This window comes from Haemaphysalis longicornis, unplaced genomic scaffold (assembly GCF_048455015.1).
Source record: "Haemaphysalis longicornis isolate Haplotype H1 unplaced genomic scaffold, Haemaphysalis longicornis Haplotype H1 scaffold_4, whole genome shotgun sequence".
Lineage (NCBI taxonomy): Eukaryota > Metazoa > Arthropoda > Arachnida > Ixodida > Ixodidae > Haemaphysalis > Haemaphysalis longicornis.
In genome coordinates this window covers 196474960-196499561 of record NW_027526361.1, presented here as the reverse complement: position 1 = coordinate 196499561, position 24602 = coordinate 196474960, and the positions used below count along the sequence as shown (strand labels likewise).

Genomic DNA, 24602 nt, shown 5'->3' with positions numbered 1-24602 from the left:
CTGAAGCAGATTCGGGGAGCCTTTAGAGCCTAGCTGTTCTATGGCCGTGAATTTTCGTCCGTCTGCTCCAGCTTTGTAAAATTCGTTTGCCCACATCAAACACCATTTTTGCGTTATCGCGCTATGATTTCGGAAATACACATATGTAACTCCGATCACGCTTGCTGCGCCGAACAGGAGCCCCATAAGTACGTGGCTCTGGTGGTCCTTTTACTTTGACTGCGCCATTTTTTTTCAGCGTTTTTTTCTTTGTTATCCAGAATAAAAACGGAAAGAGCACAAAACACGCAGCTTGAAACTTATGGCAACTTTCGAAGGGGACTCTGGCCGTTCTAATGAACCAAAGATATACGCCCTATTGGACTCGCCCAGTCCCTTCGAAGTGTCTTCTCGAGAAGGGAAATTTGCCGTAAATAAGAGATGGGACTCTTGTTTTCTGCTCGGCGCGAAAAAAGCCGATCTCTGAGTGGTCGAGCGTTTACCGTAAATTACACCGTTGCTGTATTCTACACGTCACTCGGAAACGGAACAGTCACATGCCATTATGATATTGCTGTTTTTTTTTGAAGGGTCGATCTGTATCTAACTTTTATTTCTGAACCCTTGTATTTCTGATGGGCATAATCTTACTCGTAAACCATGCCTTCGCGAAAGCTGGCGAACGTTAAGGTGTCACTTTTTGTATTCGTTTCTTATGTTCTGTATTTTGCGTTGTGGTTCGTACGTTGAGTAATGGAAAGTCACTACAGTTCTACGAAAGGAACTACATTTCTACAAAACATGTTCTGCCACAGTAGCGCGAACGAACAGAACAAAATACGTGCTGGCAAGCAACTTCAGCGAGCACTAACACCTCTGACACTGCGTATACCTGTCAACTTTATAACCGCTGAGAAAACTCTGGGCACATTAGAAAGAAAACATAGGTGCTCAAGCGAAGGTACAAGTCCTGTTTGATTTCAAAATACCGAAGAGTTTAGCTGCCGAACATAAGAAGAGATAAAAGAAAACAGCCTTCTCGAGAAATGGCTGACATGCTCGCATCGCCCATTAGCGCCGCTAAAGCAGCCACGGAGGCGCAGTTCAGGCTGGAATTGTTTTTATACATACAAAAGTGATAAAAGGCATTTCATATATTCCTACTAGTCGTGGGCGCGTGTCCGCTTGTGCAGGGCTCATTATCCTAATGTTTGCGTGAGCATGTACATGGGTGCGTTATTCTGTGTGTGCGTTACTGTGCCATCTAACTAACCAGCCCGTCAGCGCCCGTCAGCGCTCGTGTCTGTTTGCCCTCTCGCTGCCCAAGTTTTTTGCGTGGTTTTCGAAGGTATCAGGTGTACCAAACTAGCATAAAGTCAAGCTTTATTAACTAACCAGCGCACTCACCTGCTAACCACTGCCGCAAGACGTGCCCTCCTAGACAGGAACTGGCCTACTACTCACTATCCTCCCGTTCAACAGCCAAGCTTCCCCCAGGCATGCGGCAGGATCTCCTCATTTCCCTTTTCCACGCAATGTTCACTGCAAATCCATGGGGGTAGGCGCCACGTCCCAGCGCAATATTTTGCTAAATATCGACCCTTAACCGCGCTTCGAGTCTTTGTAAACGCAGCCGCTTCTCGCCATATGCCCGTGTTCGTTCTCGCAGTCGTAGGAGCAACGGACACTCCCCTTACTTGCCTCTTCCGCACCACAACCTCACACGAATCTGAGGAAGCACCCATCGCCCTTGCCCTGACCCTACGGACAAGCTCAAAATTCGCAGTTTGTAGCTCTTGAATTGCTAAATGGCATTTCTAAATTTCGCCGGCGGTAATATTTCTGCACGAGAGGCCAATCCTTGCTCAAAATTTGTCAGATCCTGAAAAAAGTTCAAGAGAGATAAACGAATTTGTGGAGAGCTTGGGAAAGAGGTGCTCTGCATCACTAGACACCTTTGTACAGCCCGCCTTTTTGGTGGAGCATTTCACCTTGGAACGAAGTGAGCTGTTGCAAAAGCGCTGCGTCAGTCCATGCCCGTAATATTAGCACCTAGTTGTGTCTCTTGACTGGTGCTTGTCCCCACGCCCTGGATTAGACAACTTACGGAGAATTGATGTCCAAGACGACAATCTACAGAACAAGCCCGTCTGCTGAAGCGCATACGCATACATGCGTACCGAACGACTTCATCCTTCTGAAGAGAGATCCAGCCAAAGCTCGGTAAGAGCGGCATTCGCAAATACACTCATTACAATAGTTTTAATAATTGCACCGTATATTGAAATATATACGTAAATATTTGCAAAAAAAGGATATTTTCGATCCATAAGCAAAGTACCTGAAACAAATTCGCAGCGCCGTGTCCTCGTTCTGTAACCATACATTTCCATTATCCGAGCTACACTCGACTACGCCTCAGTTATTTGGCACCCTCACACCACGTTCCTTGCAGATTGTATCGAATCCATCCAAAATAAGGCGGCCCGTTTCATTTTGCGCACCTACTCTCCTTATCATAGAGTTTCGGCATTAAAACAGTTAATTAACCTTCCTGATCTGAGCACTCGCCGAAAATGTTTCAATTTGTCCCTTTTTCATTCTCTCTACTATTCCAATTCGTCTTTTTCAACAACTCAGATTCTTCCCGCCCATTATGTGTCCACCCGCAATGACAATACATGCAAAGTTGTCCACATGTCCATCCGCAATGACCATACAGACCGCCGCTATTGCGAGGGGGCCTGCACAAGAAATCGGAAAGTTCTACATAAGCCAAATTGTGCTGCGACATGGAGCTCCGGAAGTCCTTATCAGGGACCGCGGAACGGCCTTTACTGCGGAGCTGATGCAAGAGATATTAGGCTACAGCCACACGGATCATCGAAGAACGACGGCGTACCACCCCCAAACGAACGGACTAATGGAACGCCTGAACAAGACAATCGCGGATATGCTGTCAATGTGCGTCGACGTTGAACATAAGACTTGGGACGGAGTGCTCCTGTATGTCACCTTTGCGTACAACACGGCTATCCAGAAAACTACGCAGATGACGCCATTCGAGCTTGTCTACGGAAGACGGCCTACTGCGATGCTCGACGACATGCTTCCGCACGTATAAGACGATGACCTCAACGCCGACGTCCAAGGGTACCTTCAGCGTGCGAAGGCGGCCCTCCAGCTGGCTCGCGTTCGCACAACGAACCAGCAGCTGGTGGATGCCGGGTGCTACAACCTCTGACGCCGAAACACCGAGTACCACCCTGGGGATCATGTGTGGGTTTGGAATACCATCTGTCGACGCGGACTAAGTGAAAAGCTTCTGCGACGGTATTTCGGACTCTATCAGATTCTACGACATGTAAGCCAACTTACCTACGAGGTGATCCCCGATGGTGATTCTGGAACATCACGACGACGCAAGCGGCACGAAGTCGTCCACGTGGTTCGCTTGATACCTTACTATGCAAGATGACGGACGTTTGTGTTGTTTGTTCGGAATGTCTTTCATTTTAGCATCGGGTCGATGCACTATTAAACGAAGGGTAATTCCGTGAATTATGTATGGGTTTTTATATTTATTGTTTGTTTTTACTGCCGGGCCACGCCCGGCTGTGTTATCTGCTTTCCAAACGAAGCGCGTCTTCCATTCTTTACTGCTATTCCGCACGGGCTATCACATTCAGATAAGGAGACTATTTCGCCCTAACGTCACTAGCCCAGAATAATCTTCTGTGATCTACAATGTTGTGGATGTGAATCGACGGTTCCAGAAACACTTGCGCCGAAAGATAAAAGCCTGCAGAGCAGACGCCGCGGCATTCGGTCTCCGACGCTCGGTTGCGTACGTCCCTTTGCTGACTGCTGCTTCGCCGCCCTTGGATTATTTGAGTTGTTAGGGGAACACAAGTTCGCTCAAATAAACTTCTTTTTCTTGAAGACACAAGCGTCGGCTTTGGCAACGTGAAAATATATATATATATATATATAGTAAGGAAATGAGGGGCTCGTTGGGGAAATACAGAAAGATAGGTCGGCAGTCTACAACGCCAAACGGGGCATAGGGGTGTGGTTAGGTTCTTTTTTTTGTACTACGGTTATTTAAGTTAATATTTTTTTTTAAATATACGGAAGAAAGAAAGAAAGAAAAACACGCGCCCAGAGTGGGGACCGAACCCACGCCTTTCGATTAGTTCTCGAATGCCTTACCAAGTCGGCTATCTGGGCGACTGTGTTCTCCTTCACTTTCTGGGCTATTTATATTTTACTAGAAGTGTATCTGACGCTTGAGGGTGGTAGCCAGCGCCACTCAGACTACACGGGGAGAAGGGGACCTTCTTTTCAACCCCCGGGGCGTGACTAGAACGTCTACAGCCTGTCATGAGCGGGCCACTGGCGGGAAGCCCTCTTATGCTACCTAGGCATCAAGGCTGCCAGAACCGAGACCCTCCCTAGGCTTTCGCAGAATAATATAGAAAGGAAATGAGGGGCTCGTTGGGGAAATACAGAAAGATAGGTCGGCAGTCTACAACGCCAAAGGGGGCATAGGGGTGTGGTTAGGTTCTTTTTTTTTGTACTACGGTTAATGAAACTAATATTTTTTTTAAATATACTGAAGAAAGAAAGAAAAACACGCGCCCAGAGTGGGGACCGAACCCACGCCTTTCGATTAGATCTCAAATGCCTTACCAATTCGGCTATCTGAGCGACTGGGTTCTGCTTCACTTTCTGGGCTATTTATATTTTACTAGAAGTGTATCTGACGCTTGAGGGTGGTAGGCAGCACCACTCAGACTACACGGGGAGAAGGGGACCTTCTTTTCAACCCCCGGGGCGTGACTAGAACGTCTACAGCCTGTCATGAGCGGGCAACTGGCGGGAAGCCCTCTTATGCTACCTAGGCATCAAGGCTGCCAGAACCGAGACTCTCGCTAGGCTTTCGCAGAATAATATAGTAAGGAAATGAGGGGCTCGTTGGGGAAATACAGAAAGATAGGTCGGCAGTCTACAACGCCAAAGGGGGCATAGGGGTGTGGTTAGGTTCTTTTTTTTTGTACTATGGTTAATGAAAATAATATTTTTTTAAATATACGGAAGAAAGAAAGAAAGAAAAACACGCGCCCAGACTGGGGACCAAACCCACGCCTTTCGATTAGATCTCGAATGCCTTACCAATTCGGCTATCTGGGCGACTGGGTTCTCCTTCACTTTCTGGGCTATTTATATTTTACTAGAGGTGTATCTGACGCTTGAGGGTGGTAGGCAGTGCCACTCAGACTACACGGGGAGAAGGGGACCTTCTTTTCAACCCCCGGGGCGTGACTAGAACGTCTACAGCCTGTCATGAGCGGGCAACTGGCGGGAAGCCCTCTTATGCTACCTAGGCATCAAGGCTGCCAGAACCGAGACCCTCGCTAGGCTTTCGCAGAATAAAATAGTAAGGAAATGAGGGGCTCGTTGGGGAAATACAGAAAGATAGGTCGGCAGTCTGCAACGCCAAAGGGGGCATAGGAGTGTGGTTAGGTTCTTTTTTTTTGTACTATGGTTTATGAAAATAATACTTTTTTAAATATACGGAAGAAAGAAAGAAAGAAAAACACGCCCCAAATTGGGGACCGAACCCACGCCTTTCGATTAGATCTCGAATGCCTTACCAAGTCGGCTATCTGGGCGACTGTGTTCTCCTTCACTTTCTGGGCTATTTATATTTTACTAGAAGTGTACTGACGCTTGAGGGTGGTAGCCAGCGCCACTCAGACTACACGGGGAGAAGGGGACCTTCTTTTCAACCCCCGGGGCGTGACTAGAACGTCTACAGCCTGTCATGAGCGGGCCACTGGCGGGAAGCCCTCTTATGCTACCTAGGCATCAAGGCTGCCAGAACCGAGACCCTCGCTAGGCTTTCGCAGAATAATATTGTAAGGAAATGAGGGGCTCGTTGGGCAAATACAGAAAGATAGGTCGGCAGTCTACAACGCCAAAGGGGGCATAGGGGTGTGGTTAGGTTCTTTTTTTTGTACTACGGTTAATGAAAATAATATTTTTTTTAATATACGGAAGAAAGAAAGAAAGAAAAACACGCGCCCAGAGTGGGGACGGAACCCACGCCTTTCGATTAGATCTCGAATGCCTTACCAATTCGGCTATCTGGGCGACTGGGTTCTGCTTCACTTTCTGGGCTATTTATATTTTACTAGAAGTGTATCTCACGCTTGAGGGTGGTAGGCAGCGCCACTCAGACTACACGGGGAGAAGGGGACCTTCTTTTCAACCCCCGGGGCGTGACTAGAACGTCTACAGCCTGTCATGAGCGGGCAACTGGCGGGAAGCTCTCTTATGCTACCTAGGCATCAAGGCTGCCAGAACCGAGACTCTCGCTAGGCTTTCGCAGAATAATATAGTAAGGAAATGATGGGCTCGTTGGGGAAATACAGAAAGATAGGTCGGCAGTCTACAACGCCAAAGGGGGCATAGGGGTGTGGTTAGGTTCTTTTTTTTGTACTACGGTTAATGAAAATAATATTTTTTTTTAAATATACGGAAGAAAGAAAGAAAGAAAAACACGCGCCCAGAGTGGGGCCCGAACCCACGCCTTTCGATTAGATCTGGAATGCCTTACCAATTCGGCTATCTGGGCGACTGGGTTCTGCTTCACTTTCTGGGCTATTTATATTTTACTAGAAGTGTATCTGACGCTTGAGGGTGGTAGGCAGCACCACTCAGACTACACGGGGAGAAGGGGACCTTCTTTTCAACCCCCGGGGCGTGACTAGAACGTCTACAGCCTGTCATGAGCGGGCAACTGGCGGGAAGCCCTCTTATGCTACCTAGGCATCAAGGCTGCCAGAACCGAGACTCTCGCTAGGCTTTCGCAGAATAATATAGTAAGGAAATGAGGGGCTCGTTGGGGAAATACAGAAAGATAGGTCGGCAGTCTACAACGCCAAAGGGGGCATAGGGGTGTGGTTAGGTTCTTTTTTTTTTGTACTATGGTTAATGAAAATAATATTTTTTTAAATATACGGAAGAAAGAAAGAAAGAAAAACACGCGCCCAGAGTGGGGACCGAACCCACGCCTTTCGATTAGATCTCGAATGCCTTACCAATTCGGCTATCTGGGCTACTGGGTTCTCCTTCACTTTCTGGGCTATTTATATTTTACTAGAGGTGTATCTGACGCTTCAGGGTGGTAGGCAGTGCCACTCAGACTACACGGGGAGAAGGGGACCTTCTTTTCAACCCCCGGGGCGTGACTAGAACGTCTACAGCCTGTCATGAGCGGGCAACTGGCGGGAAGCCCTCTTATGCTACCTAGGCATCAAGGCTGCCAGAACCGAGACCCTCGCTAGGCTTTCGCAGAATAAAATAGTAAGGAAATGAGGGGCTCGTTGGGGAAATACAGAAAGATAGGTTGGCAGTCTGCAACGCCAAAGGGGGCATAGGAGTGTGGTTAGGTTCTTTTTTTTTGTACTATGGTTTATGAAAATAATATTTTTTTTAAATATACGGAAGAAAGAAAGAAAGAAAAACACGCGCCCAGATTGGGGACCGAACCCACGCCTTTCGATTAGATCTCGAATGCCTTACCAAGTCGGCTATCTGGGCGACTGTGTTCTCCTTCACTTTCTGGGCTATTTATATTTTACTAGAAGTGTATCTGACGCTTGAGGGTGGTAGCCAGCGCCACTCAGACTACACGGGGAGAAGGGGACCTTCTTTTCAACCCCCGGGGCGTGACTAGAACGTCTACAGCCTGTCATGAGCGGGCCACTGGCGGGAAGCCCTCTTATGCTACCTAGGCATCAAGGCTGCCAGAACCGAGACCCTCGCTAGGCTTTCGCAGAATAATATAGTAAGGAAATGAGGGGCTCGTTGGGGAAATACAGAAAGATAGGTCGGCAGTCTACAACGCCAAAGGGGCCATAGGGGTGTGGTTAGGTTCTTTTTTTTTGTACTACGGTTAATGAAAATAATGTTTTTTTAAATATACGGAAGAAAGAAAGAAAGAAAAACACGCGCCCAGAGTGGGGACCGAACCCACGCCTTTCGATTAGATCTCGAATGCCTTACCAATTCGGCTATCTGGGCGACTGTGTTCTCCTTCACTTTCTGGGCTATTTATATTTTACTAGAAGTGTATCTGACGCTCGAGGGTGGTAGCCAGCGCCACTCAGACTACACGGGGAGAAGGGGACCTTCTTTTCAACCCCCGGGGCGTGACTAGAACGTCTACAGCCTGTCATGAGCGGGCAACTGGCGGGAAGCTCTCTTATGCTACCTAGGCATCAAGGCTGCCAGAACCGAGACTCTCGCTAGGCTTTCGCAGAATAATATAGTAAGGAAATGAGGGGCTCGTAGGGGAAATACAGAAAGATAGGTCGGCAGTCTACAACGGCAAAGGGGGCATAGGGGTGTGGTTAGGTTCTTTTTTTTTTGTACTACGGTTAATGAAAATAATATTTTTTTTTAAATATACGGAAGAAAGAAAGAAAGAAAAACACGCGCCCAGAGTGGGGACCGAACCCGCGCCTTTCGATTAGATCTCGAATGCCTTACCAATTCGGCTATCTCGGCGACTGTGTTCTCCTTCACTTTCTGGGCTATTTATATTTTACTAGAAGTGTTTCTGACGCTCGAGGGTGGTAGCCAGCGCCACTCAGACTACACGGGGAGAAGGGGACCTTCTTTTCAACCCCCGGGGCGTGACTAGAACGTCTACAGCCTGTCATGAGCGGGCAACTGGCGGGAAGCTCTCTTATGCTACCTAGGCATCAAGGCTGCCAGAACCGAGACTCTCGCTAGGCTTTCGCAGAATAATATAGTAAGGAAATGATGGGCTCGTTGGGGAAATACAGAAAGATAGGTCGGCAGTCTACAACGCCAAAGGGGGCATAGGGGTGTGGATAGGTTCTTTTTTTTGTACTACGGTTAATGAAATTAATATTTTTTTTAAATATATGGAAGAAAGAAAGAAAGAAAAACACGCGCCCAGAGTGGGGACCGAACCCACGCCTTTCGATTAAATCTCGAATGCCTTACCAATTCGGCTATCTGGGCGACTGGGTTCTCCTTCACTTTCTGGGCTATTTATATTTTACTAGAAGTGTATCTGACGCTTGAGGGTGGTAGGCAGCGCCACTCAGACTACACGGGGAGAAGGGGACCTTCTTTTCCACCCCCGGGGCGTGACTAGAACGTCTACAGCCTGTCATGAGCGGGCAACTGGCGGGAAGCCCTCTTATGCTACCTAGGCATCAAGGCTGCCAGAACCGAGACCCTCGCTAGGCTTTCGCAGAATAAAATAGTAAGGAAATGAGGGGCTCGTTGGGGAAATACAGAAAGATAGGTCGGCAGTCTGCAACGCCAAAGGGGGCATAGGAGTGTGGTTAGGTTCTTTTTTTTTGTACTATGGTTTATGAAAATAATATTTTTTTTAAATATACGGAAGAAAGAAAGAAAGAAAAACACGCGCCCAGATTGGGGACCGAACCCACGCCTTTCGATTAGATCTCGAATGCCTTACCAAGTCGGCTATCTGGGCGACTGTGTTCTCCTTCACTTTCTGGGCTATTTTTATTTTACTAGAAGTGTATCTGACGCTTGAGGGTGGTAGCCAGCGCCACTCAGACTACACGGGGAGAAGGGGACCTTCTTTTCAACCCCCGGGGCGTGACTAGAACGTCTACAGCCTGTCATGAGCGGGCCACTGGCGGGAAGCCCTCTTATGCTACCTAGGCATCAAGGCTGCCAGAACCGAGACCCTCGCTAGGCTTTCGCAGAATAATATAGTAAGGAAATGATGGGCTCGTTGGGGAAATACAGACAGATAGGTCGGCAGTCTACAACGCCAAAGGGGGCATAGGGGTGTGGTTAGGTTCTTTTTTTTTGTACTACGGTTAATGAAAATAATATTTTTTTAAATATACGGAAGAAAGAAAGAAAGAAAAACACGCGCCCAGAGTGGGGCCCGAACCCACGCCTTTCGATTAGATCTGGAATGCCTTACCAATTCGGCTATCTGGGCGACTGGGTTCTGCTTCACTTTCTGGGCTATTTATATTTTACTAGAAGTGTATCTGACGCTTGAGGGTGGTAGGCAGCACCACTCAGACTACACGGGGAGAAGGGGACCTTCTTTTCAACCCCCGGGGCGTGACTAGAACGTCTACAGCCTGTCATGAGCGGGCAACTGGCGGGAAGCCCTCTTATGCTACCTAGGCATCAAGGCTGCCAGAACCGAGACTCTCGCTAGGCTTTCGCAGAATAATATAGTAAGGAAATGAGGGGCTCGTTGGGGAAATACAGAAAGATAGGTCGGCAGTCTACAACGCCAAAGGGGGCATAGGGGTGTGGTTAGGTTCTTTTTTTTTGTACTATGGTTAATGAAAATAATATTTTTTTAAATATACGGAAGAAAGAAAGAAAGAAAAACACGCGCCCAGAGTGGGGACCGAACCCACGCCTTTCGATTAGATCTCGAATGCCTTACCAATTCGGCTATCTGGGCGACTGGGTTCTCCTTCACTTTCTGGGCTATTTATATTTTACTAGAGATGTATCTGACGCTTGAGGGTGGTAGGCAGTGCCACTCAGACTACACGGGGAGAAGGGGACCTTCTTTTCAACCCCCGGGGCGTGACTAGAACGTCTACAGCCTGTCATGAGCGGGCAACTGGCGGGAAGCCCTCTTATGCTACCTAGGCATCAAGGCTGCCAGAACCGAGACCCTCGCTAGGCTTTCGCAGAATAAAATAGTAAGGAAATGAGGGGCTCGTTGGGGAAATACAGAAAGATAGGTTGGCAGTCTGCAACGCCAAAGGGGGCATAGGAGTGTGGTTAGGTTCTTTTTTTTTGTACTATGGTTTATGAAAATAATATTTTTTTTAAATATACGGAAGAAAGAAAGAAAGAAAAACACGCGCCCAGATTGGGGACCGAACCCACGCCTTTCGATTAGATCTCGAATGCCTTACCAAGTCGGCTATCTGGGCGACTGTGTTCTCCTTCACTTTCTGGGCTATTTATATTTTACTAGAAGTGTATCTGACGCTTGAGGGTGGTAGCCAGCGCCACTCAGACTACACGGGGAGAAGGGGACCTTCTTTTCAACCCCCGGGGCGTGACTAGAACGTCTACAGCCTGTCATGAGCGGGCCACTGGCGGGAAGCCCTCTTATGCTACCTAGGCATCAAGGCTGCCAGAACCGAGACCCTCGCTAGGCTTTCGCAGAATAATATAGTAAGGAAATGAGGGGCTCGTTGGGGAAATACAGAAAGATAGGTCGGCAGTCTACAACGCCAAAGGGGCCATAGGGGTGTGGTTAGGTTCTTTTTTTTTGTACTACGGTTAATGAAAATAATGTTTTTTTTAAATATACGGAAGAAAGAAAGAAAGAAAAACACGCGCCCAGAGTGGGGACCGAACCCACGCCTTTCGATTAGATCTCGAATGCCTTACCAATTCGGCTATCTCGGCGACTGTGTTCTCCTTCACTTTCTGGGCTATTTATATTTTACTAGAAGTGTTTCTGACGCTCGAGGGTGGTAGCCAGCGCCACTCAGACTACACGGGGAGAAGGGGACCTTCTTTTCAACCCCCGGGGCGTGACTAGAACGTCTACAGCCTGTCATGAGCGGGCAACTGGCGGGAAGCTCTCTTATGCTACCTAGGCATCAAGGCTGCCAGAACCGAGACTCTCGCTAGGCTTTCGCAGAATAATATAGTAAGGAAATGATGGGCTCGCTGGGGAAATACAGAAAGATAGGTCGGCAGTCTACAACGCCAAAGGGGGCATAGGGGTGTGGTTAGGTTCTTTTTTTTTGTACTACGGTTAATGAAATTAATATTTTTTTTAAATATATGGAAGAAAGAAAGAAAGAAAAACACGCGCCCAGAGTGGGGACCGAACCCACGCCTTTCGATTAAATCTCGAATGCCTTACCAATTCGGCTATCTGGGCGACTGGGTTCTCCTTCACTTTCTGGGCTATTTATATTTTACTAGAAGTGTATCTGACGCTTGAGGGTGGTAGGCAGCGCCACTCAGACTACACGGGGAGAAGGGGACCTTCTTTTCAACCCCCGGGGCGTGACTAGAACGTCTACAGCCTGTCATGAGCGGGCAACTGGCGGGAAGCCCTCTTATGCTACCTAGGCATCAAGGCTTCCAGAACCGAGACCCTCGCTAGGTTTTCGCAGAATAATATAGTAAGGAAATGAGGGGCTCGTTGGGGAAATACAGAAAGATAGGTCGGCAGTCTACCACGCCAAAGGGGCCATAGGGGTGTGGTTAGGTTCTTTTTTTTGGTACTACGGGTAATGAAAATAATGTTTTTTTTTAAATATACGGAAGAAAGAAAGAAAGAAAAACACGCGCCCAGAGTGGGGACCGAACCCACGCCTTTCGATTAGATCTGGAATGCCTTACCAATTCGGCTATCTGGGCGACTGGGTTCTCCTTCACTTTCTGGGCTATTTATATTTTACTAGAAGTTTATCTGACGCTTGAGGGTGGTAGGCAGCACCACTCAGAATACACGGGGAGAAGGGGACCTTCTTTTCAACCCCCGGGGCGTGACTAGAACGTCTACAGCCTGTCATGAGCGGGCAACTGGCGGGAAGCCCTCTTATGCTACCTAGGCATCAAGGCTGCCAGAACCGAGACCCTCGCTAGGCTTTCGCAGAATAATATAGTAAGAAAATGAGGGGCTCGTTGGGGAAATACAGAAAGATAGGTCGGCAGTCTACAACGCCAAAGGGGGCATAGGGGTGTGGTTAGGTTCTTTTTTTTTGTCCTAGGGTTAATGAAGTTCATTTCTTTTTAAATATACAGAAGAAAGAAAGAAAGAAAAACACTTGCCCAGAGTGGGGACCGAACCCACGCCTTTCGATTAGATCTCGAATGCCTTACCAATTCGGCTATCTGGGCGACTGTGTTCTCCTTCACTTTCTGGGCTATTTATATTTTACTAGAAGTGTATCTGACGCTTGAGGGTGGTAGGCAGCACCACTCAGACTACACGGGGAGAAGGGTACCTTCTTTTCAACCCCCGGGGCGTGACTAGAACGTCTACAGCCTGTCATGAGCGGGCAACTGGCGGGAAGCCCTCTTATGCTACCTAGGCATCAAGGCTGCCAGAACCGAGACTCTCGCTAGGCTTTCGCAGAATAATATAGTAAGGAAATGAGGGGCTCGTTGGGGAAATACAGAAAGATAGGTCGGCAGTCTACAACGCCAAAGGGGGCATAGGGGTGTGGTTAGGTTCTTTTTTTTTGTACTATGGTTAATGAAAATAATATTTTTTTAAATATACGGAAGAAAGAAAGAAAGAAAAACACGCGCCCAGAGTGGGGACCGAACCCACGCCTTTCGATTAGATCTCGAATGCCTTACCAATTCGGCTATCTGGGCGACTGGGTTCTCCTTCACTTTCTGGGCTATTTATATTTTACTAGAGGTGTATCTGACGCTTGAGGGTGGTAGGCAGTGCCACTCAGACTACACGGGGAGAAGGGGACCTTCTTTTCCACCCCCGGGGCGTGACTAGAACGTCTACAGCCTGTCATGAGCGGGCAACTGGCGGGAAGCCCTCTTATGCTACCTAGGCATCAAGGCTGCCAGAACCGAGACCCTCGCTAGGCTTTCGCAGAATAAAATAGTAAGGAAATGAGGGGCTCGTTGGGGAAATACAGAAAGATAGGTCGGCAGTCTGCAACGCCAAAGGGGGCATAGGAGTGTGGTTAGGTTCTTTTTTTTGTACTATGGTTTATGAAAATAATATTTTTTTTAAATATACGGAAGAAAGAAAGAAAGAAAAACACGCGCCCAGATTGGGGACCGAACCCACGCCTTTCGATTAGATCTCGAATGCCTTACCAAGTCGGCTATCTGGGCGCCTGTGTTCTCCTTCACTTTCTGGGCTATTTATATTTTACTAGAAGTGTATCTGACGCTTGAGGGTGGTAGCCAGCGCCACTCAGACTACACGGGGAGAAGGGGACCTTCTTTTCAACCCCCGGGGCGTGACTAGAACGTCTACAGCCTGTCATGAGCGGGCCACTGGCGGGAAGCCCTCTTATGCTACCTAGGCATCAAGGCTGCCAGAACCGAGACCCTCGCTAGGCTTTCGCAGAATAATATAGTAAGGAAATGAGGGGCTCGTTGGGGAAATACAGAAAGATAGGTCGGCAGTCTACAACGCCAAAGGGGCCATAGGGGTGTGGTTAGGTTCTTTTTTTTTGTACTACGGTTAATGAAAATAATGTTTTTTTTAAATATACGGAAGAAAGAAAGAAAGAAAAACACGCGCCCAGAGTGGGGACCGAACCCACGCCTTTCGATTAGATCTCGAATGCCTTACCAATTCGGCTATCTGGGCGACTGTGTTCTCCTTCACTTTCTGGGCTATTTATATTTTACTAGAAGTGTATCTGACGCTCGAGGGTGGTAGCCAGCGCCACTCAGACTACACGGGGAGAAGGGGACCTTCTTTTCAACCCCCGGGGCGTGACTAGAACGTCTACAGCCTGTCATGAGCGGGCAACTGGCGGGAAGCTCTCTTATGCTACCTAGGCATCAAGGCTGCCAGAACCGAGACTCTCGCTAGGCTTTTGCAGAATAATATAGTAAGGAAATGAGGGGCTCGTAGGGGAAATACAGAAAGATAGGTCGGCAGTCTACAACGGCAAAGGGGGCATAGGGGTGTGGTTAGGTTCTTTTTTTTTGTACTACGGTTAATGAAAATAATATTTTTTTTAAATATACGGAAGAAAGAAAGAAAGAAAAACACGCGCCCAGAGTGGGGACCGAACCCGCGCCTTTCGATTAGATCTCGAATGCCTTACCAATTCGGCTATCTCGGCGACTGTGTTCTCCTTCACTTTCTGGGCTATTTATATTTTACTAGAAGTGTTTCTGACGCTCGAGGGTGGTAGCCAGCGCCACTCAGACTACACGGGGAGAAGGGGACCTTCTTTTCAACCCCCGGGGCGTGACTAGAACGTCTACAGCCTGTCATGAGCGGGCAACTGGCGGGAAGCTCTCTTATGCTACCTAGGCATCAAGGCTGCCAGAACCGAGACTCTCGCTAGGCTTTCGCAGAATAATATAGTAAGGAAATGAAGGGCTCGTTGGGGAAATACAGAAAGATAGGTCGGCAGTCTACAACGCCAAAGGGGGCATAGGGGTGTGGTTAGGTTCTTTTTTTTGTACTACGGTTAATGAAATTAATATTTTTTTTAAATATATGGAAGAAAGAAAGAAAGAAAAACACGCGCCCAGAGTGGGGACCGAACCCACGCCTTTCGATTAGATCTCGAATGCCTTACCAATTCGGCTATCTGGGCGACTGGGTTCTCCTTCACTTTCTGGGCTATTTATATTTTACTAGAAGTGTATCTGACGCTTGAGGGTGGTAGGCAGCGCCACTCAGACTACACGGGGAGAAGGGGACCTTCTTTTCAACCCCCGGGGCGTGACTAGAACGTCTACAGCCTGTCATGAGCGGGCAACTGGCGGGAAGCCCTCTTATGCTACCTAGGCATCAAGGCTTCCAGAACCGAGACCCTCGCTAGGTTTTCGCAGAATAATATAGTAAGGAAATGAGGGGCTCGTTGGGGAAATACAGAAAGATAGGTCGGCAGTCTACCACGCCAAAGGGGCCATAGGGGTGTGGTTAGGTTCTTTTTTTTGGTACTACGGTTAATGAAAATAATGTTTTTTTTTAAATATACGGAAGAAAGAAAGAAAGAAAAACACGCGCCCAGAGTGGGGACCGAACCCACGCCTTTCGATTAGATCTGGAATGCCTTACCAATTCGGCTATCTGGGCGACTGGGTTCTCCTTCACTTTCTGGGCTATTTATATTTTACTAGAAGTTTATCTGACGCTTGAGGGTGGTAGGCAGCACCACTCAGAATACACGGGGAGAAGGGGACCTTCTTTTCAACCCCCGGGGCGTGACTAGAACGTCTACAGCCTGTCATGAGCGGGCAACTGGCGGGAAGCCCTCTTATGCTACCTAGGCATCAAGGCTGCCAGAACCGAGACCCTCGCTAGGCTTTCGCAGAATAATATAGTAAGAAAATGAGGGGCTCGTTGGGGAAATACAGAAAGATAGGTCGGCAGTCTACAACGCCAAAGGGGGCATAGGGGTGTGGTTAGGTTCTTTTTTTTTGTCCTAGGGTTAATGAAGTTCATTTCTTTTTAAATATACAGAAGAAAGAAAGAAAGAAAAACACTTGCCCAGAGTGGGGACCGAACCCACGCCTTTCGATTAGATCTCGAATGCCTTACCAATTCGGCTATCTGGGCGACTGTGTTCTCCTTCACTTTCTGGGCTATTTATATTTTACTAGAAGTGTATCTGACGCTCGAGGGTGGTAGCCAGCGCCACTCAGACTACACGGGCAGAAGGGGACCTTCTTTTCAACCCCCGGGGCGTGACTAGAACGTCTACAGCCTGTCATGAGCGGGCAACTGGCGGGAAGCCCTCTTATGCTACCTAGGCATCAAGGCTGCCAGAACCGAGACCCTCACTAGGCTTTCGCAGAATAATATAGTAAGGAAATGAGGGGCTCGTTGGGGAAATACAGAAAGATAGGTCAGAAGTCTACAACGCCAATGGGGGCATAGGGGTGTGGTTAGGTTCTTTTTTTTTGTCCTAGGGTTAATGAAGTTAATTTTTTTTTAAATATACGGAAGAAAGAAAGAAAGAAAAACAAGCGCCCAGTGTGGGGACCGAACCCACGCCTTTCGATTAGATCTCTAATGCCTTACCAATTCGGCTATCTGGGCTACTGTGTTCTCCTTCACTTTCTGGGCTACACTTCTAGTAAAATATAAATAGCCCAGAAAGTGAAGGAGAACACAGTCGCCCAGATAGCCGAATAGGTAAGGCATTCGAGATCTAATCGAAAGGCCTGGGTTCGGTCCCCACTCTGGGCGCGTGTTTTTCTTTCTTTCTTTCTTCCGTATATTTAAAAAAAATATTAACGTCATTAACCGTAGTACAAAAAAAAGAACCTAACCACACCCCTATGCCCCCTTTGGCGTTGTAGACTGCCGACCTATCTTTCTGTATGTATATATATATATATATATATATATATATATATATATATATATATATATATATATATATATATATATATATATATATATATATATATATATATATACACAGCCCTAAGAGTTATTTCTGCGTTATATATAACTCTTATTTGTGTGTTATTTTGAACGAGCCCCTCATTTCCTATTCTGATTCGCTACATATATATACTTACATATATATATATATATATATATATATATATATATATATATATACACAAAAGAAGAAAAACTTCGAACAAGGTAAAAGCACGATTTTTGCCTACGTTTCAGCAAAGAGAACTTGCTTTCCTCAGGGAAGCAAGTTCTGAGGAAAGGCAGTTCCCTGAGGAAAGCAAGTTCTCTTTGCTGAAACGTAGGCCACAATCGTGCTTTTACCTTGTTCGAAGTTTTTCTTCTTTTGTGTTCTCTACCATCTTCAAAGTTCTACTACTCCCTATATGTATATATATATATATATATATATATATATATATGCTCTGCTCTTAACTCTGTTTTAGTGTGGTATTGTTCAACATTGCATTTTCAGTTAGGCTTTTTTCGTGCAAAAGGAAAGTTTCCCGTAAGGGCCGCAGACCCTTCGCTAAGGCTGTGTAGTCTTTTTGGCTGCATTGCCGAAATATTTAGATGTCAATAAACAGTTTCGGTTCTTGGGTTTGCGTTTATTATAGGATTTTAACATGAAAGATATATGTTAACAACAATATTATAGTCAGGGGAGCGGGAGCCAAGAATGCGTCCATTAAAAAAAATTGAGACCCGCGAATGGCCCGCAAGATAAAACTTTAATATCCGGGCTTTCTCTTTTACTCTTTCCTTGTATTGTAAACGAAGAAAGTAATAAATACACCTACTAGCACCGGAGGTAGTGCCTGGTATTCGGCATGACAAAGGGACATAATTCTGCCAGGGGAAACTAATTATCCAATGTGCGGTCACATCAAGAATCTAATGTGTAGTCACATCGAGAATCCTCACTTCCATTGCGTGGAAGACAATAGCATATTTCTGAAATATTCGTATGCGTTCTTTGTAACCTGTTTTCCTGTTAGCGACGACTTGTTTTAAGAAAAAGACAGTATCTGGAACAATTATTGAATGTTAGTGTACAAATTCACTAAAATTCACCCCTACCCCTAGCAGCATTCGGGCAGCCTCTTATTTAAAGTACGGGGTGTGCAAACACCGCTTTTAGGTGCGGAGTACCTAAGGACCGCACAATATCCGTCCGGGTCCGTTCCCATAGCATTTACAATCGCAAAAAATCAAGCAGGCACATGGAGAATTCGAGCCTGTGCCTGGTAGACCAGACAGAGTTAGTGTCAGTCGTCTTACCCATCGGGCTACTACCTGTTAGTTAATAAGCGAAAGCCAAACGGCTTACTCACTCGGCTGTAACGATGCAGAGTACCATGGGACCTCCCGATGTCCGTCCGCGTACATCCGTTTGCACTCCACCATCAAGCGAAATGCGATATTAGCCGTGAGTTGCACTTCTCTTTAGGGAATTATCAAGGTGCAACTCACGGCTCAAATAGAATGACGGTCGTGGCGCCAATCTGATGTCAATCGGGGGGCAAATTGGATGTCATTTCGAGTCCCTGTATTCCGCTTTCTCGCCATCATCCACGGAGTGGAGATGCTGCCATTTTTGGTTGTCCCCAAAGATCACCGCAGTTTGGAACTTGCGTCAAACATACTAAGGCAGAACCGGTCACCGGTATTAATTGCTCAACGGCAGTTGTGTCGGCCGGTTTCGCACTGGTTCGCACTATGCCCCCATCTTGCTGCCTTGATTGTTTCTTGCTAGATTCACATACACACTAAACTTTTTTACACCCTTTTTGGCCGAAAAGGGTGTAAAAACCTTGTCCCATGGCTAACACCTTTAAAAGGTGTTTTCGCCAAAAAAGGGTGTACGGACGAAAAAAGGGTGTAAGAACAAAAAAAAGGTGTTGAGGATGCTCAACACCCTTAAAGGGTGGTGAGGACGCTCAACACCCTAAATAAAGGGTGTTGAGCATCCTCACACCGTTTTTTAAAGGTGATGGCATGCGCAGTACCATGGTGTTGCGCATGTCATCACCATAGCCTTGGAGGCTTGCGACCTATCACCATGGTGTCCTAATGCAATTCATGGCGACAGGTGTATGTCTGGAGGCTCTGTAAGTAAATGAAATGCAACAATTTATGACTAATGGCACAATTTTAAGTTATATATACAGTGATCCCTCGTGGCATCAAACTCGGATATCTTGTAATATCGGTTAACTTGACATGACACACAAAAAAAACGTAGTAGTCTGAACCAAAAAAGAAGAAATAATAGAACTTCCCAATTTCATGCACGTGACGATCACAACATTGGTGCACTAGAGGGACCACTGAAAACCGTAATCAGTGTGCTCACTACACATTAGCATTCAAGTGATACAACTAGACAGAACTGGACCCCCACCACAATTGCAATCATGTTTTCTGGTGGTAGCTTCCAAAAACAATATCCCATGTGATGTGCACCCGTAAAGAACTTATATTGGTATTTGTCGTCACAACTTTTTTGAAAGGCAGACAACCACATTTATAAGTTCTATTGACCATAAATTGCACAATTTCTTTTGTGTCAAAAATCTTGAGACTCAAGCCGAATGAAACCACGTTTTCCGAACAAACTTTTACAATCGACAGTAAATGTTGCAACACAAAAAAAGAAACAAGAATGTTTGCAAAATTCTGTGCATGAATCCTGAGACTAAAACTAATTCACAACCATAAACTATGATTGAGGTGTCTATTAATAAACATTTTGGCAACTTCTCTTAAAACTTTACAGCCAAGCACATACCAAATATCAAGACACAAGCAATTATGAACTTCCTTCCCTCCGAATGCAATGAGGTGGACACAGGAGTCTGAACTATAAAGAACATTTACCTTTGACCCATCCTATAGCGGGTATTCATTGAAAAGTTTAGCTGTCAATTTCTTCGTTTGGCAACACTAAAATAGCCACGAACATGGCTGATCGCACGGCTCGTGCCACTGCGGCCGCACGCCGAAGAAAAATATAACACCGACGTGCGTCGCCTGCTCCGTTTCAACTGATTCTCAACAGTGGTGTCATCAAAGTTGTTATTAAAAGCACTCGCGTTGGAGTCAAGGCATTACTTTGCGTTCGGCGGGCTAGAGCTTGGAGTGTCCAAACCATATCATGCGCTTAGCACGGACAAGTACCGCCAGAATCCAAGCACACCCTTTAGGGTGCTTGGATTCTTTCGCCGCAGGAGCACCCTTTTCTGCCCGAAATATCATAGGTAGGAGCTTTTCCTGCAAAAGCACCCACCTAAAGGGGTACAAAAAGGGTGCATCATCCTCGGTTCACAAATGGCGCTGCAGGTGTGCAGCCACATATGGCACAGTATGACACACAATTACGGTTTGAAACATTCGTGCTTTCCAAGCTCCGTTCTATGAGACATTCCATTAAAGCTCAATGTCAGCTGATAATTTACTTGAACTTTCTGACCCACCGATTTTTGAAACATCCATTTATAAAGTCTAATATTACAGCCAAATCGCAGTACAGAAGTTGTATCATTAGAGGATGTTGATTATTCGAAACGGTGTTAAAAATTCAATTTTATGTTCATTTTGCTATACTGCCGCGCACATCCTTCGAGCTTCACTGCACAGCATAAACGTGTTATGCAGTGAAAGCAAGAAGGCGTGCAACAAATCAACTGCACAAAAGTTCTTCGAACCTTAAAACCCTTGGCTTCTCAGCATTTTATCAAACTTCCAATCACGGTAGCTACTCGCAATGTTTAGTGCCTTATTCTTGAGCTGAGCAGAAAAGCTCAATATTAAGGCAGACCAAATACAATATGTATACTTCCCCACGTACTGTGGCTTTATTCTACCCATAAAAGTTGGGTCCCCACTGCCACTTATTTTATTTTACATTATTCTTTTTGCTTCATGAAAAATGACCCCACATAGCAATACCAAGAACTGTAAACATCACAGAACAATGCATATGGGTTCCCTGGTTGAAATGTGATGACATTGTTGTTATAGCAGTATTTTATCATGAGTCTAGCTTGTGCATGGTGCCTTGCATTATGTCCCTGCTGGTGGATGTGGGGTCATTTTTGGATGTTGCAAATGAAAAGCCAACAGCCAGTGCCCATTAGTTTCGTCTAGTATTACGAGGTGCGTCATGGGAACCATCAAACCCGTCTATAGCCCTTTTAAGAGTTGACTAGAAGTAAAATCAGCAATATTATCAATAAAACATTTAGCATCTTTTTTATTAGCAGCTTTACTGTTGCTACTTGCCATATTTAGGTTTTTTCTGCTTTTCTTAATGACATTTTTGTTTCGCTGAGAAGGTGCAAAACCAATGAAAGCTTTTCTGCAAACCTTTGGTAGCTATGCAATTGTTAGAAAATATTTTACTAAATAAGGCAGCTTAAACTTAGAATACTTGCATTTAGAAACATTAAAATCAATTTAAATTGATCATACATTTCTGGCTGTTTTTACACAAAGCTGCACATGGGATATTAAGTGCACCGCGAGGAGGGCTCTGGATTAGCTTTGCAACTTTGGGATATTTATTGTGGACTTAAATCTCCACACATGGGTATTTTCACTTTCTGCCTCCACCAGGAAAATGGCCACCAATTTAGAAAGCTATTCTTACTAGTATTTGATGTACATTTTAAAATAATCTCAAGTATTATAGCCACAAAATTATTCTCTACAACAGCACCCAGCGGGTGCTGTTATAGAGAGATTGTGCACTACACCAGACAATGTACTACACTGTCGAGAGCTTTGACATCTACAAAGCAAGCTAATACTGGTAAAATGTTTCATACCATAATTACTGTGTGTTCAAAGCTCACGTGTGAAGTACAGATACTGGTGCTTCAGCAAGAACCGAGGATGAGCACCCTTCCTGGTTCTGAAAAAAAATAAACATGGAAAAATGCTTTAAGCAGGATTAAGAAACAGGGTTGAAAGAAAGTGAGCAAGCAATTCTTTCAAAATATGCAAAGCAATGCAAACAAATACTTATTTCAACTTCATGTCTACAAAAGACAATCTCATTAAGGCTGGTAATGGGGTCTTGGGTAAAAAAAGAGCAGAGAGCACTTATAAAAATGCTACAGGGAACCTTCAAGCCAAAAATTGCTTGAGCACTTAAACTAATCACTGTTGAACAAATTCATGAAAATTGAATGGATGAAAAACCAGCGGTAAACACAGGACACAGTTAAAAGAGAACAACAGGACAAGCTTATCCCGTCGTTCTCTTCCGTACCCTGTGTTTTCCACTGGTTTTTCATCCATTGAAACATGTACCAACTAGCACAGTTCGATGCCTTGGTATCATAAAAAGACGAATTGTCACTCCTTACACAGTTGAAAAAAAAGAAAGTATAAAGCAGGTGACAAAATTAAAATGACAGCAGATTGGTTAACTTTTAATTTTAAGTGATAATATAAAAAATAACGGCATGAATGAAAGTGAGCAGCAACCACAGGACCATGATGCTAGGCCAACATTCCACTTTGAAGCAAAATATCCGCTTTCAACGCTACATAGGCCAAACATGCAATGCGGCAACCCTTTAGGCCCACAAAACCTTCCATAATCTTTAAAAAAGCTACAATTTAGTTGAGAAAAACTGACCACAACAAATTGGAATTGACAACTAGATACAGTTGTCACACCAAAGCAAGCCGGCGAAAGATGAACAGATATCTAGCTGTTCTACCCCCTATTTGTGCCCTAGCCTCTGATCCGCTGCAGCAAACAAAAAAATTGTTTATATGTAGAACTATGGCTCTTGGTCAAACATAGACAGTTCTAATGAAGGAGCCGAGTAGGTTCCGAAACGTTGGGAACGCTTCGGATAAAGTCCTTGGTTAGAGTATTATATTTGTTTCCATCAAACACAAAAAAAAATGCATGGTAAAGCGCTAACATTAACTTTGTCTACTGCGGTTCCTTCATGGTGACATCACTACAGGAACCAAAAATACAATACAGTGCATTAAAGGGGCCATTCGGACAACATAGAAGTTCGCTTCGTTCGAAATATTTCCTGTTTTATAGTGCCCCACCGCTTCAGCAAATGATGCTGCATTCACTGAGAAATTAATTTAGGTTAAAAGTCTGATTCTCCCACCATATCGTGTGTTTTTGGGATGTCAGCAATGAAGCCATAAGTGCATGTAATCAAACAAACTACTGCGTCACTCGGGTCTGCAGCCTTGCTAGCCATCAGTCCTCCCAGGTGGAGCTACCATACTCATCCCCAAACCGTTGTTTGCCATTGCTTTGTTTTTGACCGCGTCTGCACCTGGCTTGTTTTCGTTACTGTAGAAAGTAATGGTTTTGTGAAACATGAGGTATCCTCGACAAACAGGGTCACGTAAGACAACATCGCCTATGCCAATCGGCCAGGGCCGTGCAAGCCAACTCCAAAGCGGCGGAGTGCTGTGCAGCTAAAACAAGCATAGTGCACGCCGTACCAACAGCAGTGCGCATCGGTACTTGTATGTGTACGCGTATTTTCGTAACTTTCATTGTTTACTGCCCCATTTTTACTGCTGTAAAATGAATATGCATTACATTTAAGCGCAAATAGCTCATTCGGCATGCTTATAAGGCCTGCCCAATTTGCGTTTGCTTTTGCCGGCCTCAGCCAATCGCACAGCTGGGGACATATGACATCATAGGTACTGCTGTGGGAAATGAGCTAGTGGGTCGCATGGCCATTCCCTTTTTCCTAATTATATAGCTTATTCGAGTGAAGTGCAGCTAAAAATGGTGTCAGTATGATTCTAACGAGGCAATCTGTCGAATGAATCAAACTTGTGTGTTGTCTGCATGGCCCCTCTAAGCAAAGACAAGGCAGCCAATTTTTTTTATTTAGGCTGCCTTCATGCACACAGTACGGGACTCCTGACATATTTACAGTTGCAATAAAAATCAGAAATAGAACGAATATACATTGGACACTCCACAATGTCCAAAAACAAAGGAATAATGTGCGAGTGAGCTACCTAAAACACTGCGACAGAAGATCATATACATCAAGGCAACTAATAAAAACCATGGCTAGTGCATAGCCACTACGCAGCTCATTTGTTAAGAGCTTATGTGCGTCCCCACAAGTTGGCTGTGTAAACCCACTGACACCAAACAGAGTCCAAGGTTCGACGAAAACTCGTCAGGGGAGGGTGATTCATTGATGAAATACAAGCAGGCACTCGCCTGGTCAAAAACAAATAAATAAAGACGCCTTGGGGCCCCTACTGGCCCCTTGTTCACAATGAAGAGGGGGTGAAAGGTCGCGACTATCTATAGGTTCGGTGGCGCAGATTGCGCATGTATATCTCGGGGAGATTACCCCGCTACCGGTTAATCGTGTTTTTAGTTGGTTGAATTGGCTCTGATCCTAAAAGTAGTCGTGTTGACAGGCGCTTCTCTGAT

The 24602-nt window shown here is 45.7% G+C and overlaps 5 non-coding genes across 5 annotated transcripts; all 5 read right to left on the bottom strand.

Moving 5' to 3' along the window:
* Nucleotides 1-4137: 4137 nt before the first annotated feature.
* Trnas-acu (transfer RNA serine (anticodon ACU)) lies at nt 4138-4209 on the bottom strand. Its single transcript has one exon. It is a non-coding gene; the product is annotated as a tRNA-Ser (tRNA).
* A 4758-nt stretch (nt 4210-8967) lies between these two features.
* Trnak-uuu (transfer RNA lysine (anticodon UUU)) lies at nt 8968-9039 on the bottom strand. The gene has a single exon. It is a non-coding gene; the product is annotated as a tRNA-Lys (tRNA).
* A 2830-nt stretch (nt 9040-11869) lies between these two features.
* Nucleotides 11870-11941, bottom strand: Trnak-uuu (transfer RNA lysine (anticodon UUU)). The gene has a single exon. It is a non-coding gene; the product is annotated as a tRNA-Lys (tRNA).
* Nucleotides 11942-12837: 896 nt separating this feature from the next.
* Trnar-ucu (transfer RNA arginine (anticodon UCU)) lies at nt 12838-12909 on the bottom strand. The gene has a single exon. It is a non-coding gene; the product is annotated as a tRNA-Arg (tRNA).
* Nucleotides 12910-16222: 3313 nt separating this feature from the next.
* Trnar-ucu (transfer RNA arginine (anticodon UCU)) lies at nt 16223-16294 on the bottom strand. The gene has a single exon. It is a non-coding gene; the product is annotated as a tRNA-Arg (tRNA).
* Between the last annotated feature and the right edge of the window lie 8308 nt (nt 16295-24602).